This window comes from Camelus bactrianus, chromosome 19 (genome assembly GCF_048773025.1).
Source record: "Camelus bactrianus isolate YW-2024 breed Bactrian camel chromosome 19, ASM4877302v1, whole genome shotgun sequence".
In the NCBI taxonomy this organism is placed as follows: Eukaryota; Metazoa; Chordata; class Mammalia; order Artiodactyla; family Camelidae; genus Camelus; species Camelus bactrianus.
Window position 1 is genome coordinate 33195966 of NC_133557.1, and position 15933 is coordinate 33211898.

The 15933-nt window shown below is 55.2% G+C and overlaps 1 protein-coding gene across 1 annotated transcript in view; it reads left to right on the forward strand.

Annotated features, from left to right (window-relative positions):
- The first annotated feature begins 988 nt into the window (after positions 1–988).
- MYT1 (myelin transcription factor 1) overlaps positions 989–15933 on the forward strand; it is a 59436-nt gene continuing 44491 nt past the window's right edge. Inside the window, exon 1 of the mRNA XM_045516193.2 lies at positions 989–1244. The gene's annotated coding sequence lies outside the window, so the exon portion shown is untranslated. The remainder of the gene's footprint in view (positions 1245–15933) is intronic.

Consider the following 15933-nt stretch of genomic DNA (forward strand, 5'->3'; position numbering starts at 1 on the left):
TGGCTCCTGGGTGTGCCTACTGAGGAAATTTCTGCATTTGTCCCTGAATGTAGAAAAAAATCACAAGCCAACGCCAAAGAAAGCAGACAGCGGGCTGCGTGGAGAGTGGGTGGGCACTGCTATTGTGTGTTACGGACTTTCGCCTCTTGACTTTCACTGGCTAGCTCCTCGCAGGCAGTTTGAAAAAGACTCAGAAAGACAGAGAGCTGAGTGGTGTGCATCCCTCTGGCTGGGATAAGCGTAGTGGTTTCCAGGTGTAGGATACTTGTGGCTTCAGGAGGGCTCAAGCCCTCTTTGAGAGGGTTTTATTATTTTAAGACTTGAAACAAAAAGGAAACATGTGATAAAAGAAAGTATCTTGCAGAGTATCTTCTCCTGATCTATAATTTGTGTGTGTGACTTCTATTTATTTGTTTTTTGGTCTGTGGCCATAGGTACCTTTTACACACTTAAAATTATCCATTTAAGTCACTGATACTTGAATATGCAGACGAGCCACTGTGTGACCCTCCTGGCTCATCTGAGTAATAAATTCTGCAATCCGTTTTTTATGACGGTAGGTCATATTCCCAACCACCAATAAATATTGTGAAGTACTTTCGCTGCAGCCGCGCTAACCCAGGGCATCTGTCATTCCGGTCGCTGCTATTAGGAATTATTGGACTGAACCACTGGTGGAGAAAGCAGAGGGGGGTGAGCTTGGTGGTTGTGACGCTCTCTGCCCTTCTGTGTGTTTTGCAGTAAAAAAAAAAACCAAACCGTGCTGCATATTAATTATGAATCCGTGTGGGCAAACGCAGGCACCTTCTGTTGGCTGAGGCTTGGAGCAGGAGACAGAGGCTGGGCTGGCCTGGGCACCTCTCGCTCCCCGTCAGCAGATCCATCTTTCTGATGCTATACTGTAAATTTATTTCACCTCGGAGAGTAAACAGATATATTGGAGCCCCAAGGGTTCATGGGTAGCGTATTTACAAAGGAGCCTCTCCGCCAGCCCGTGCCACCGCTGCTAATGAGAGCGGTCATTAAGTAAATGAGACGTCGCCTTTAGCTGGCTTAGGAGTTCGCACACTAAAGGGAGAAGATATTTAATTGAAACCCGCACACAGGCTCCCCACATGTGACCGCTGGGAGGGAGGCAGCTGCCTCGCCTCTCCACCCCGTCCACCCTGCACCCCCATGTAAATTTCATGATTGCTTTCCGTGATGTCATTTTGAAGGAGGACAGACAATAGCTGTGGGGAAAGGTAAGTCAATGTTACGTTCTTTCGCTGACAAAGGCAGCCATCCAGAGCTTGGCTTTTCCCCTCGGACGGAGATGGGGAGAGGGCGTGAGCAGAGCTGATTTCTAAGATGAAGGCTTTCTTTGCTGGAAAAGCAGGTCTGGGGATGGCTTTTTAAAGCCGCTCTGTTGGACTGGGGATTTTTCTTCTCCTGGGTCTGCCTGTGGCTGTTTTCCTTGGCTTCCTCTGTCCGTCTCTGGCTTGTTCACGCGCTCGGCCTCTCTGAGTGTCCAGTGGGTACACTGTGCGTCTGACAGAAAAGACATTTGGGGACCTTGTGTCGAGATGAGAAACTTTATGTGCATTTCTGGAAGAGGAGCACAGACATATCCGCAGCTGTGGGACCCAGCAGCTATGTGCTCGGGGAAAACACTGGCTCCTTAAAGTGGAAGACCTCTCAGGAGCGGGGAACGCAGTCAGTACCGCGTGGGCGACTCCCACCCGAGACACGGCGTAGAGATGGTCATGTGAGCGCTCTGTCTTTGCGTGTCACGTATTTCTAAACTTACGGAGCAGCATCTAGGGTGCGTGTGTCTGAGGAATAGATGCACTGAACTCAGTATTGCTGCTCCTCGGGCTCCTTCTCCTGCTGTGTGATCGGGGTCACGAGCGTGGTTGTTTATGGAATTGGTGTAACTGGGTCTTCATATTTAAAACTAGAAATCAGATTTAGCCAAGAAGTCAGTGTGAGCTTTGAACGATGTGATGCTGTTGGCCGTAGGGTGATGTGCTCCGGGGCCGTGGACTTTGTTTGCTGGGTTCACTTTCCTCTTTGTGAATCAGGAAAATAAACGAGCTGGCGGTGGCTCTTGGGTTGCGGTGCGGTGGGTCCTCATCACGAGAGCTGCTCTTTCTGAGTCACCCAGGGCTCTCTGGTCTCAGCATCACCTCTGCACCAGTGGATGCCATTGGCTGGTAAAGTTGGGCTTTAATTTCTGAAACAACCTCCGAGTGGTAGGCCTGGAAGCGGGATGTGGGCTCGGTCCTGGGCCGTCTGATGAGGCCGTTACAATGGCGATAATGACGGCGATTATTATCATTATCCTTTTGGGAAAGGGGGATGAGGAATTTTGCCCCAGTGGTTAAAAAAAAAAAATCAAAGAGACCTGAGGACATCTGTGAGGCTAGCGGCGGAGTGAACAAAAGGCAGGAGAGTGCTGGGCAAACCCAGAGGAAGTGAACCCTCAGCCTTGGTGCGAGAGGACGTACTTGGACTCTGCCTCCTCCAGACGCTGGCATGGTCTGCCCTGCCCTCGCTCCGGCCCAGGGAGGCCCAGGCTCCTCACCATCGGGGGGGGGGGGGGGAGGGCTCCCCTCCCATTGGTCCTTGGCTGTGATTTTCACCTCCTTCCATATGGCTCTGCTAATTAATGGTAAACAAAAGAGAGAGGGAGCAGGGATTGGAGTTTTGTGGTACCAGAGGGGAGGGTGTCACCAACAGGGCTGGACCCAGGGCTGTTTGCTATGCAGAGGAGGCCAGCTTAGGGCTTACAGGGCAGTTTGCTTGCAAAGAGAAGGGAGCAGCTTCACGGACCCTTCTGTCCTGTGGGGCTGGAGACTGAGGCCCCTGCAGGGTGTCCTTATCTCCTGGGAACTTGGTTAACACTGGAACTCACAGGGATGTCTGCTGATCCAGGGGGCAGAGCAGGGGCCTTGGAGAGTTGGATACGAAGGCCTTCAATCTTGGAACCCCCTGGGTTTTGACCCTTTTGGACCATGGACCCAGACGTGGGCCTGGGAGCTCACCAAGGGCAGAGGGTTTCTTCTGTCTAAAGTGTAACCCAGGTGGCCTATGTGACCCTCAGGCATTGCCCATAGGTCTGGAGGCAGCCCAAATAGTCAGAGCCAATGCCCCAGACCCCCTCGGAAGATTCTGGTTAAGGCAACAGTCACCCATTGCCCTGAACACTCTCGGTGCCTCAGGGAGGAGGACCTGCTCTGAGATGACCCCATGCTGTGGGCAGAGCCTTTGGGGTGCAAAGTTGCTCTGTCCCTGCAGTCATGGCCGCTTGTACTGGAAAGTCCTATCACTGCCCAGTGGCATCAGGGAGAGGCTGGCAGAGTGTATGCTGACACAGGAGTGTTCTCAGACGCCTTCCAGGCAGCTGACCTACAGCAGTGCCCCTTCTGGCTGAAGGGAGACCTGTCCTCCCCTTGGCTGTGGTGGACGCTCTCCCTGGTGCTGCCCAGAGCCAGGGCCCCTTCTCCCTGGGCCTTACTGTCCACCTCTGGCCTGGGGTCGCCAAATGTGGCCATGAGGACATGGATGACTCTGGGTGGTGCGGGTGGTGCATGTGAGGTGGGGGCAGAGGGACCCGTACTAACTCTGGGAGTTGGGTTGGGGAGCCCAGGGGCTGTGTGCCGCCCCTTCCTGTGGTGGTGCCCAGGCCTGGGTGATGGCCGCACAGGTTGGATGCTGCTTTGCACGGACCAACACTGCAGACTGACAAGTGCCTCTGGTCCTTGCACAGCTGCTCTGAGGGCAGTGGGCAGGCTGGTGCGGGCTGGGCTCCTCCTGAAAGCAAGAGGCACTTCTGCTGTGGTGAAGAGAGAGCGAGGAGGGCTGGGAAGGGGGACCAGGAGTGACCAGAACTCCTTGGTGGGCACTGGGCCCTAAGTGGACAGAGGCAGGGAACTGGCTGCCAGGTGGGCAGGGGCTGCCTGGTCACCTGACCCTCGGGCCGGCAGGGCACCGAGCGACCAGTCAGACTTGCATGTTAGAGAGATCAATGCTGTGCCAGTCCAGCCCTTGGACACCCACTCCAGATCTGCTTTTTGTTGGCTTTTATCTGCTGGAGAGCCGGCCTGGGAGCCAGGAAGGGGCTAGCCCAGAGGGCCCTCCCCCGACTCCCTCTACTCCCACCAGCTCCTAGATCCTCCCATCTGCTCCTTCCTTGTGAACTCCCTCATGAATAAGCTAGAAGTTATTTGTCTACAGATGTAATTTTAACAGGAATTTTATGGTGTGAGTTTACAGGAGAACAGTCTTTGGGAGCCGGCACCATCAAGAGATTAGTCAGCCCGGAAAATGCTGTTTCCCAGAAGGGAGGAGATAGCTGCCCCCAGCCAGCTCTCCGCTCCCGGAAGACACCCCTCCCCCCACCGCCCTCCCCTGGGGACCCCTCAGGGGCCACCGCTGTGCAGGCCAGAGTGCTTGCCAAGGGGGCTTTCGGGTGGCGTGTTTCCTGTCTTTCACAGATGGCTAAATTTCCCCAAATACTGCTTAGAAAACCCTCAGGACAAAATGAGACTTAAAACGCTTCTGCTCTGAGTTCCCTTGAGGTTGTTTCAGAGAGAGGATAGTAACCAGCACCTGCCGGCAGAGACAGGGCTCCGTCCTGCCTGTCTGCTTGGAGCCCACCTGGCCCCTCTGGCGGCCGGGCAGCGAGGAGCTCCTGTGAGAAGAGGCTGCACCCACCCTTTCTCCCTCTTTCCTTTTTAAATTTGCTCTTTAAAAAATGCAGCATTGTTTTATTCAGATGGAATGAACGTGCTCAGAGGACATTTTAATCTGCCCCTGCCGGGCTGTGACCACATCTGCCCCCGCTGTCAGGATTAGTTCGGTAGTTGGAGAGGGGAAAAGGGTCCAGCTCGCGGCTCCCCTCGCCTGGGCGCTGCCAGCTCTGCATCCACAGGCCCCCCCTCCCGGTGCTCAGGCCACTGGAGGGGCCCCTTGGATTGGTGCCGACACGTGTGGTGTGTGTGCCCAGGGGTTCGTTTGGGATTGCGGCCTGGGAGTAGGGCCTGCAGGGAGGGTGCCTGTGGGGCAGGCCCCAGGCAAGGTGCGTGGGCACGTCCATCCAGACCTCGGAGGCAGAGCGGATGCGCCATATGGCCTGAGCTGCGGGCAGCTTAGCCCCTGGCTCCCACCTCCCCCTCACGCCTGGCTTCACACCTTGATCATGTTCGACATCGGTCTGAGGGCTCTGGCACAAGCCATCTGGGTCCTCTCCTTCTTCCCCATTTTGTTGCCTAAAAACTCCACTTTACAGCAGCAGCTTGAGTGAGAGATCCCCGGAGTCGGGGCTGGACAGACTGCCTTCGCCTTGGCCCTCGGCCCCTCCGGACCCAGGGTGGAGCTGTGCCTGCTGGGAGGGAGCTCGGTGCTCCGTTGTCCCTGCCTTACAAGGTCCCTGAGGGCCGGACACCCCTGAGCTTTGAAGCCCCTGGCACATCTCTGCTGTCCCTGCACATCGTGCTGAGTCCACCTGTCAAAGCACCTCTGCTGCACCCGCAGGGCTTGCTGAATTCCAGAAATAACACAGCTCAGCCACAGTTGTGCTCTGGGCAGCCCGGTGGTTCCTGAGTGAAGGTGCAGCCACGACATGTTTCACAGACTCAGAGCTTCACCTTTGCTCTAAGCAAGGTGCCCTGGGGACAGGGGCCCCCAGCCTCAGTGACTCTGCTGGGTCACCAGGCTGCTTTATGTGTAACTGTGCAACTTCTCACACATTCTACCAAGGTTCTGTGGGGTAAAACCAGGGACTTGTGATGGGAAGGGCCACATTTAGCACTGTTCTCATTGATACTGGGCCGTTATCCCACAAAACACATGCAACAGGACCAGAGATGTCTGTCGTGAGGGGCAGACAGATGCACTTGATGCTGTTATTTCACCTGTGTGGCCTAAGGCTGTGCTGACCGATTTGATTCCCCCTAACACGCCCAGTGGGTAGACACCGTTGCAGCCCCATTTCACAAACAAGGCCCTGAGGCTGGGAACTGAGGTGAGAGTGCAGCCTGGTTTTGAAATTCTTCCGGAATAGCCTCTGATGTTGGCCCCGCCCAGGCCTACGCCTTCCGGCTGCCCCACACCCTAGACAGCCCAGGAGGTCGTCCTCAGACCATCGTCTGAACCTCACTGCCCTCTTGGGAGCTTCCCCCCGGCCTGGGAGACGTCTTAGTCTGTCTCCAGCCTGTCTCCCAACCCGATTCTCCATCCCCGAGCTGTCTACCCCGAGACCCCTGGTCCTCCTCCCAGCTCCCTTCACCTCCTGCTTCTCCTTCAAGACCTCACACAGATGCCACCCTGGGTCCCTAGGTGGACCCCCCCCCAGGTGTCACCCCCTTAGGTGTCTTACCCTTGAGACATCTCTGTTACACGTTGTATCAGCCCGTGAGTGTCCCCACTTCCTTGGAGGAGAGCCTGCAGGCTGCCTGGCGGGGTGCTGCCCCTGCATTCAGTTCTGGTACGGACTCAGGTGCTGGCCCAGAACCCTTGGGAACACAGGCAGTGCGCTGTCAGTGCCGGGCTGGACGTGGGCAGGGAGGGTTCTAAATCGAAGCGGGGAGAGAAGCTACTCTCTCTTGGGGCTTGGTTGGGGAGTTTTCCCTCCACCGCCTGCCTTCTGGGGAAGTAAGACCACGTTGGCCCAGAAAGAGGGTCAGACTGCGGTCCAAGCTGAGAGCTGTTTCTGTCATGACTTTCCAGTGGTCTGGTTACGCGCTGGCTGGATTACTCGGCTGTTTGTGTGATCTCCTTCAACTTCCTGAAGCCCACGCCCGACCTCATTTCTTCCTGAGCTCTCGTTTTCACCAAGCAGGTTAGCTGCGAGGCCCCCCACCCTCCACACACATAAAGCAGGAATTTTCATGATGTGTGAGAGTTGTGAACGGCTGTGAGATCATCCCACGGGTCTGGTGTTTCCGGGAAATGTCGCTAGGGAAGCTTGTAGACCCTGAGGCCAGTGCATCAGCACAAAGAGAGAAGAAAGGCGGTTTGGACTTGAAATCTGAATTGCATCAGCACAATTTTTAGCCCCCTCGAAGGCTGCTGGGACACGTCATGAGAACCGGCTTCTGAGCCCTGGTTTGCTTGCCCAGCTGCAAATCACACACTCAGCTTCTAAGTTCAGAAACTGCTGCTGGGGGTGGGGTTCCCTTCATGCCCAGGGTCTAAACTCTTGTACTTGGCCTGCAGCCAGCACCTCTGACACCTAGGGGACCCCAAAAGGGCGCCGATGTGAGAGTCAGAGTCCCACTCTTGCTGGGACAATTCCCAGAGCGTCCTCAAGCTCCTGGAGCATGTGTGTCAGTGCAGGGACCTGGAAGGGCTGTCCCCCACCCACCAGGCCCCACCCCTGCTGGGATGGGCCCTTACTGTCCAGAGCCACTGGGAGGCTGGCTGCCTCTGATCTGTGTGGTTTGTGTTTTTACCAAACTCTGTTCTGTGTTGGTGCTCTGCGTGTTGAGCTCGCCCGTCTAGACTGGGAAGCCAGCATGTGCGGCCCCCCAATATTTCTAAGCTTAAAAGGCAGCAGAGTGGGTTCTTGCTGGGCAGTGTGGGAAGCTGACAGGTGGGTCTCTGCCCACACTCCGGAAGAGGAAAGTCAGCCACCACATGGGGGCCACTCTGAGCCCTGGGCCGGGGCTACAGTTAAACTCTCCAGGGAGCAGCTGCCTGATGCCAGCCTCCTGGGGCTCACCCCTGTCCCTCAACAGGAGTGCTTCCACTTCCTGGAGTTGGAGGGACTGGGGAGGGAGGGGGAGGGGGGAGTCCGAGGGCTTTGAGGCCCCAGAGCTGCGTGGACCTGGCAGGAGGTGCTCCCCGATCCTGCCTGGTTCCCTCTCCTGAACTGGACTGGAGCAGGGGCACAGACAGACCTAAAGGGACCTCCGAGCGGCTTAGTTTCTTCCCTTGATACAAGAGAGTGCTACCTCAAGAGCAGAGCAAAGTGTGCTTTCAGGGAGGAAGGAAATGGCCATTTGTCCTCTTGGGCTGGAGAATTCTGACTGAGAAAGTTGTTTCTGGGGCTCCCGCGGGGACCCTGGGAGCTGTGGGTGGGCACAGGCGGTAGAGTGGATGCCTTCCCTGGCTCCTCCCCTGGACTGTGTCCAGACTTGGTGAGTTGGGCGGGTCGGGGAGTGGGAGGGAGTGCCGTCTGTGCCCGTGGGATCCCCACCTATTTCCTGGTCTTGGGCCTCCTGGTCTCTCCTGTTGGCCTGAGGGGCTTGAGGGAGGAGCTGCCTCCTAGTGCTGAGGGTGGAACACGTTCAGGGTCACTGGTGTTGAATTCCACCTGGAGTGGGAACGCTCTCCGTGAAACCCTGGGCGTCTGCCTGGAGGAAGCAGGACCTGCTGAGTGTCTGCTGCTGTTGCCTGTGGTCCTGGCACCTGCCTGGGTGTCGGAGGCCTGGCCTGCATGCCTGACAGAAGCAGCTCTGCTCTATTGTGCCCTGGGGCTGTGCCACCACCACCCCTCGTCATCCTGAGGCCCCCTCCCCTGCTGGCAGGCTCCCTGACAGGCCGCCTGGAGAGCCAGTCCTGTGATTTGGTTTGGAAAGTCATCATTACTGCCCGGCAGTTTAGCTGTTGTTTTTACAGCGTTGGTAAGGTTAAAAGAAATAATAATAATGGTATAAGAGAGACTCAGCCGCAGTAACTGCCTGCAACGTGCTATTTGCATTTTTAAGGAAACACTTCTTTGAGACAGCCTGGGTGAAAGGTCACTATTTGCATATAAATGGAAAAGAAAGTGTGTGATGCTGGAAGTTACATCTGTATTATTTTCTCAGCAGTGAGCTGCTGTTGGGGAGATTAGGGGACGTGGCTTGCGTTTGGCTTTTACTGAAAAGAGAAGGCACCGGCGAGGCTGATTTAGAGGCAGAATAATGAGGAGCGTGCAAAGCGATGGAACTGCTCCCCCACCCCCCATTTTCACCTAAACTCAGCAAAAGCAGGTCTGTCTTTGCTCTGCTCAGCAAGTCTTCATTTTACTTCTCCCTGAATTCCATCTTAAAAAAATAATAATGAATTTTTTTTAAAAAGGGAAGGAAAAGAGGAAAACTCACCCTCATTTCCCATCGGTTCTGTTTGCACTTCCTGCCAGAAGCTGGTCCAGCAGGTGGGACACCAGCACTGCCTCTGGGCCCCCCAAACCAAGTCAGAAGCCCCCACGGCAACTGTGCTCTTCAAGTCCTGGAACAGGGGAAGGACAGGCACCCAGGTCTAGGAGCTCCGGGGGCTCCAGGAAGATCTAGGGGAGCAGGTGGGGGTCTCGAAATGACCTGCCTGCCCCGAAGAGTCCAGGGCATGTGTACCGCACCCTCTTCTGGACTTGCGGGCTCTCAGACTCTCTGAGGGCACCCCCACCTGCCCCGCCAGGAGGTCCCGTTGAGCCTGCCTCGCAGTATGTTATTTTTTAAAATATTTGAAACAGTCTCCAACTCACAGAAACTTTTCAAATACAGGACAAACTGTTTCCAGACCCACCTGAGAGTAGCTTTGCCCAGTTTGAGCCTGTCGCCCAGACCGCTTGTTTGGGGGTTTCCAACGAAGCACAGGTTCTCCAGAGCTACTGTCTCAGAGGGTCATCTGGCCCTCCCAGCATCCAGCCTTCTCGAGGGTGGGCTCAGGACACACCCTGCATCAGGCTTACTCAGGCGTGGCCCTCCTTGGAGGGCACTGGGTGTCCTCGTGGCTGGACGTGAGCTGTCTGGGGACACCAGGTGTGAGCTCACTCACTGGGTAAGTGCAGCCATCCTAGCATCTCTGGCTGCAAAGAAACTTTTCCCTTTTGCAATTAATAAGGATTTGGGGGGAAGGTACTTTGAAACTATGAAAATACCCCATTCCTCATTAGACTACAGTTACTCATTTATACTGCTATCTGCAGAGGCACATGACTTGTTTTATCCAGTCACAAGCATCATTCTGATGCGCAGATTGTCCATGCTGGCCCTCTGTCCTTCTAACGCCTCTCCGTCTCTCTCCTGCGCCTTCGTATTATCCCTGCCCTGGGCCTGGAGCCACCCCAGCGCCCGGCTCCTTTGGCTTGAGGGCCCAGGGTGAGTGTGCTCCCAGCCTCTCAGTGGACACGCACACATACCTGGATTTATTTCTCCATTTTCTATACGTGTTGAAAACCACAAGTTCACACTATACCTCTGAGTCCAACTGCCCCCAGGATACGGTCTAGACGTCTCCCTTTCTGTATGTGTAACTTCTTCCTCCAACAGTGGGATACCTGGTTTCCTGAACATACTTACTTGTCAGATCAAGGCCCCTCCCCTCCACCCTGGCACCCAGCTCCTCACCCTTCCCACAGGCGCTCCCCAGCCTGTGGGCTCTGACACCCCCTCGTCATGGGATGGCCCCACACTCCCCTCCGGCCAGGACTTCTCCCCTGCTTGGGGTCTGGCCTGGTTTGCCCAGGTCACAGGGCAGGGCAACCTGGAAGGACTTGTGGCCTCAGTACTGGGTTCTTCTCCCACTTCCAGTCAGGGCGGCTGTGGCTCCCTTCACAGCTCCCTTCGCGGTCCTGAGCTCCGCCTCCATGCATCCGTCTTCACGGCTAAGCCCTGTCACGTATGAAAGATGATTTCCTGTGCAAGCTTTGTTTTCCTCGTGGGTAATTTGCCCCGTCCCCTCCTCCGACCTACCTGGTGTCCAGAGGTGCTTTTGAGACTGTGTCTCTGGAGGTGTTTTTATCCTACCATGTTCCTGGACTGGTGTTTTGTCTGGGCACGGTTCGAAGGCCTTGCTGCACTGTGGGTACGCCACTCCAATGGTCGCTTCCGTCTGTGACCTTTCCCCCGGGGAAGCTTTTTGGACCTCTCACTACTCCTGGTGTTTTAGAATTTCACAGTGCTTGGCTTGGTTGGAGCAGGTCTTTTTTATTCACTGTGTTGGGCACTTAATGGGCCTTTTAATCTGAAAATGTAATTTCCTTTGGTTCTGGGAAATTATTTTTTATTATTTAATTCATACTTTCCCCTCTCGTTCCCTGGTCCTCTCTTTCAGGAACCCTGGAGTTGGCCCTTAGGTCCTGCTAAGCTTTCCTCCTCATCGTTTCTCTCTCTGTCTTTTCCTTCTGTCTACTTTTCTGGTATGTTTCTTTGACTCTACCTCCCAACTCCTCTGCTGGATTTTTCGTTTTGGTTTTATGTTTTATTTCCAAACCGGGGAAGACAGACGTGATGCTATCAGGCCTTCTCAGATAACTCTCGTGCTAATCTCTACCTCTGCTGCTGCCTGGCCAGGCCATGTCCGCTCTGTCCAGCCGCCGCTGGCTCTGTCCGTGCTCCAGCCCCTAGCCGCTGTCCACAATGCAGAGGAAGGGAGCTTCCCAAGGCCCACACTCACTCATCCGACAAAGATTCCTGGACGCGCTCCCCACCCTCGGTCCCGCCCAAGGTTCCGGCCCACAGATCTGAGGGAGGCCTGGGACCTTCTCTGGACTTGGAGGAATGCCAGGCTTCCTTCTGCAGCCCTTGGGAGCCTTGGGACATGGCCTGTGTGTCCTCCAAGGGCCTGTCTCCCCAGGTCTGAGAGAATGGTCTGCACCTCAGGGCTTTGGAGTCAGAGGTTCTCTGGGTTCAGAGGGCAGAACTGGGGGCTGCCGTCCCTCCAGTGTCTACTGTGACTGTGGTCGGTTTTGTGTGGGCCTTAAAATGGTTACTACAATTTTATTCTAACCTTTCTGCCTCTCTGGGCTTTGCTTTAAACCCAAACAGCAGCAAGGAGAGGATGAATGAGGACTGAGATGAAAGCAGGGAAGAATTTTTCCTTTTAAATGGCAGGATTTGTTTAGGTAGTTGTCCTTGGGTGTCTGCAGGGGACTGGTTCCAGGATCCCCCCAATAAGCTCTCCAGTCCCTCACACGGAACGGTGATGTATTTGCATCCCCCCACTCACATCCTCCACAGACTTCTAACACCTAGGACAGTGTAAATGCTGCCCAAATAGTTGCCAGCAAAGCCGAGTTTTGCTCTTTGGAAACTTCTGGAATTTGGGGGGCGTATTCTGCATCCGCTGTTGGTTGTATCCGTGGGTGCAGAACCCGCAGATGCAGAGGCCGACTGTGCTCCATTCCAGGCCCAGTGTCTCAGAGGTACGTTCAGTCTATGGCTTTGAGGTGGAGGGGAGCAGAGGGAGGAGAATGTGCCCAAACTGCCCCCGTGAGGAGGCCTGGCCCCCAGGGCAGCCGCACAATGCTTGATGCTGGAGCACAGCCGACCCGGAACCGCGTGGTTGGTTAGTGATGGGTGGGGTTTGGAGGGGAGGTTGGCTGCAGCCCTGACTTGAGATTAGCCACTGACATGTCTTCTGTGGCAGAAGTGGGCGCCGTCTGTGCTGTTCTGGGTTTCGGAGCCTCCTGCTGCGCAGGGGCCGTGCCTTCATTTGGCTGGAGTCCGAGCTGCTGCAGGTGGGGGTGGGGTCTGACCCCCAGGGCCCGTCCCACATCCCTGCCTTGGCCCATCCTCTTCCTGCACCCCTGGACCCAGCCCTCCCTGGCCTCCAGGCAGCACCAGAACCCAGGCTTACAGAACCCAGCCTGGGAGAAGCAAAGGCAACTTGCTCAGACTACTGCCCTGTGCAAGAGGCCCTGGGCGGCTTCACTGACCTGCCTGTAGTCCAGGGGCTCACACACCACGGAGGGGGCAGTTCATCTCTTGTCTGGCAGCTCCAGTTGTCAGAAATTTATTTTTGATGTGAGCATCTCCTAAAGCACCCAGAGCACACTGAAACTCCTCTGGCTGATGGCCCCTGGTGTTTGAAGCAGCCCTTGCCCACTGCGCTCTGGCGTGGACAGGAGCGCCTGCCCTGCCCCAGTTCCTCAGGTGCACTCCTGAGCTGAGCAGGACACTGCGGCCTACCCGCTCTTGAGGGCTGGTACCCTGCCTGGGCCGGTGGGTGGGGGCTGCAGCGGCCAGGCTGTGTGTCAGAACCTGGTCCGTGGACTCTCACTGCTGTGCTTCCTCCCTCTGTGTGCTGTCGACTTTTAAAAAATAGCTTTATTGAAATATAATTTACATGTCACATAATTCACCTGTTATAAGTATAGAGTTCAGTGGCCTCAGCCAGTTCACGGGTTGGGCATCTGTCACCACAGTCTGACTTGAGAACATTTTCGGCCGCCCCCTCCCGAAGAGACCCCATGCCCACTGTTGCCCCTCCCCCCAGCCCGGCGCCGCTAATCTACTCTCTGTCTCTTTGGATTTGCCATTTCTGGATGTTCCATAAATAAAGAACCGTACAATCATACGTAGTCTTTTTCGTTTGAATTTTTTCACTGAATGTGATGTTTTAGGTTCAGCTATGCTGAACCGTGCGCGAGCTCTTTAATTCTTCTTTGTTGTCAAATACTGTGCAGTCGTATTTTGTATCGTCCATTGAGCAATCGATGGACTTTTGGTTATTTCCACATTTCGGCTAGTATAGATAAACCTGTGACAAATCGTTGTGTGCAGGGCTCCGTGTGGACGTATATTTTCATTTCTCTTGGGTCTATTCCTGGAGTAGAATTGCGGGTCCTACAGTAAATCTACGTTTAGGATTTTGATGACCTGCTGATGGTTTTCCAAGTGGTCGTGCCATTTTGCTCCCCCGTCAGGGTGGCCAGGGCCCCAGTTTCCCCACATTCCCTCCAGCACCTGCTGCTGTCCGTTGTGTTGGTGGCTGTGTGGTGGGATCACGCTGTGGTTTCGCTTGCGTTTCCCTGATGACGAGGTGTGGAGCATCTTCATGTGCTTAGCGACCACTTACATGTTGTCCTTGGAGGGATGTCCATTCAAATCCTTTGCCCATTTTGAAGTCAAGTTATTTGCTTTATTTTGGAGTTGCAAGAGCTGTTTACGTGCTCTGAGTAAAAGCTCCTCCTCAGGAACGTGACTTGCAAATGCTTTTTCCAGTCTGGGCTGGCTCTTCATTTAATTGATGGTGTTATTTGATGCCCCCAAATATCAGACTTTGCTAAAGCTCAGTTTACCCATTTTTTCTTTTGTTGCTTGTGCTTCCGGTGTCATATCTAAGAAACCATTGCCTGACCCAGTCAGGAAGATTAGCTCCTATGTTTTCCCGGAGTTTTAACTCTGATGTTTAGATCTGTGACCCCTGTGTTGGTTTTGACTTATGATGTGAGGTGCATCCAGCTTCGTTTTTATTGACTATTCTATGTCCCTTGATCTGCCATATGAATTTTAGTATCAGTTCATCAAATTTTGCAAACAAAACAAAAGAGCCAGAGAGGTCAGAAGTGGTCAGATTCTGGGGAGACTCAGAAAGTAACAGTGGCAGGACTTGGGGCCCAGGACGGTCCCCCGTGCTCACACCCAGGGAGTTCACAGCTGAGAGCAGGGGGAGGGAAAGCTGTGGGCAGGGGTGGGATCAGGAGGTGGCAGGAAGGCAAGTGGAGCAGAAGGAGCCTGCCTGGTGGCAGTGGCAACCAGGAGAGGCTTGAGCGCAGGGGGGTGGGGCACTGCCACTGGAGCAGGGAGCCAGTGTGATGAGGGTGGCACCGGCGACCTGGCAGGGACTGCTGTTTTGGTGGCGGGCTGTGGATAGAGGCCAGCAAGACTGGGGAGCAAGGAATGGCGTCTGCAAGTTGGAGACCCTTACAAGATATGGTTATGAGGTGGGTGGAGATGCAGAGCTACTGGGGCTGGGGTGTGGAGTCCAGCCAGATAGTGTTTTTCAGATGTGGACACCTCAAGCTTGTTGAACAGCTGAGAAGCCCCAGGAAGGGTCCAGTTGAGGGGGAATGATCACAGATTTGAGAGGAGTATTGTATATGGTTGAGGCTCCCGGGACACTTTAATTGGCAGTGGGAAGAAGGGGATATCACGCCCCTCGCCGTCACGCTGGAGAGGTTGTCAGCCGGGATGCAGCTCCTCCTCCCTATGTCTGGGACAGAGGAGGACAGAGGAAGCCTGGGGCTGAGGGGCTGACCTGTCCCACTGGGTGGGCGCACGGGAGAGCCAAGATGTGGGCTCTCTCCAAGCAGAGACCCTTCCTCCTTTGCTTGCCTGGCGGGAGGCAGGTAGTAACAGCTCCTGGCTCCAAAGACAGGTCACCAAAGACAAAAAATCTAGTGAAGACTCGGAAAACATTTTGACAGGAGTTTCTTTTGAGCCCACAGGGTCTCTACTGCCTTCAGAGCAAAACAACCCTTCTGCCAAAGTGGCACCTCCTGGGCTGTCCTTAGGAGAGGGATGAGCCCAGCTGTGGCCTCAGTCAGGGCTCTGCCCGGTGGAGGAAGGCACCAACTGACCTCCCAGGAGACTCCCCACCCTGGGGACCCCTGACCTTATCCACCTACCTGAGTCCTGTAGATCTGAGTGTGGGACCTCTGTGGGTCAGATGCTGGGGGCAGCACGGAGCAAGCAGGGTACGTGGTGCCAGGTCCCACGGAGGGGTCGTGGCCAGGGCCGTTGACCTCACTACCTGCTGCCCAGTGGCTTGTTTGCCATGTGTGTCTGGGAGCAGGGGCTCAGATGAACCTGTTAGAGACCTCAGAGCCCAAAGAAAGGGTTGGTCTTGAGGAAAGCCTCGTCCTCACCTCTGACTCCTGATAAGAAAGGCAGAGCTCCTTCCGCATTCACTGTGTGCTGGAGGCTCTAAGTGGCTGTCCCCAACTTCATGGGTGAGAAAGGTGGCTTGCAGGGCAGGGGCAGAACTGCCCCTCCACCTCCATGGGCTGAGTGTCAGCCCCTGGCATGACTTCTGGACGGGGCATCTGTGAGACCCTCTTTTGTGCAGGGCCTGCCTTTGGCTCGGGGGCTCGGCTGTTGTCTGGGGATGTGGGGGCCTCATGTGCTGCCTTTGTGGCAGCTCAATGCGTCCAGGCAGGAGGGGTCTTGTCTGTGGTGGAGACACATGCAGGTCCCAGTGGGGACCAAGAGGGCCCCAGGTTGTCCCCCAGCAAAGGAGAAG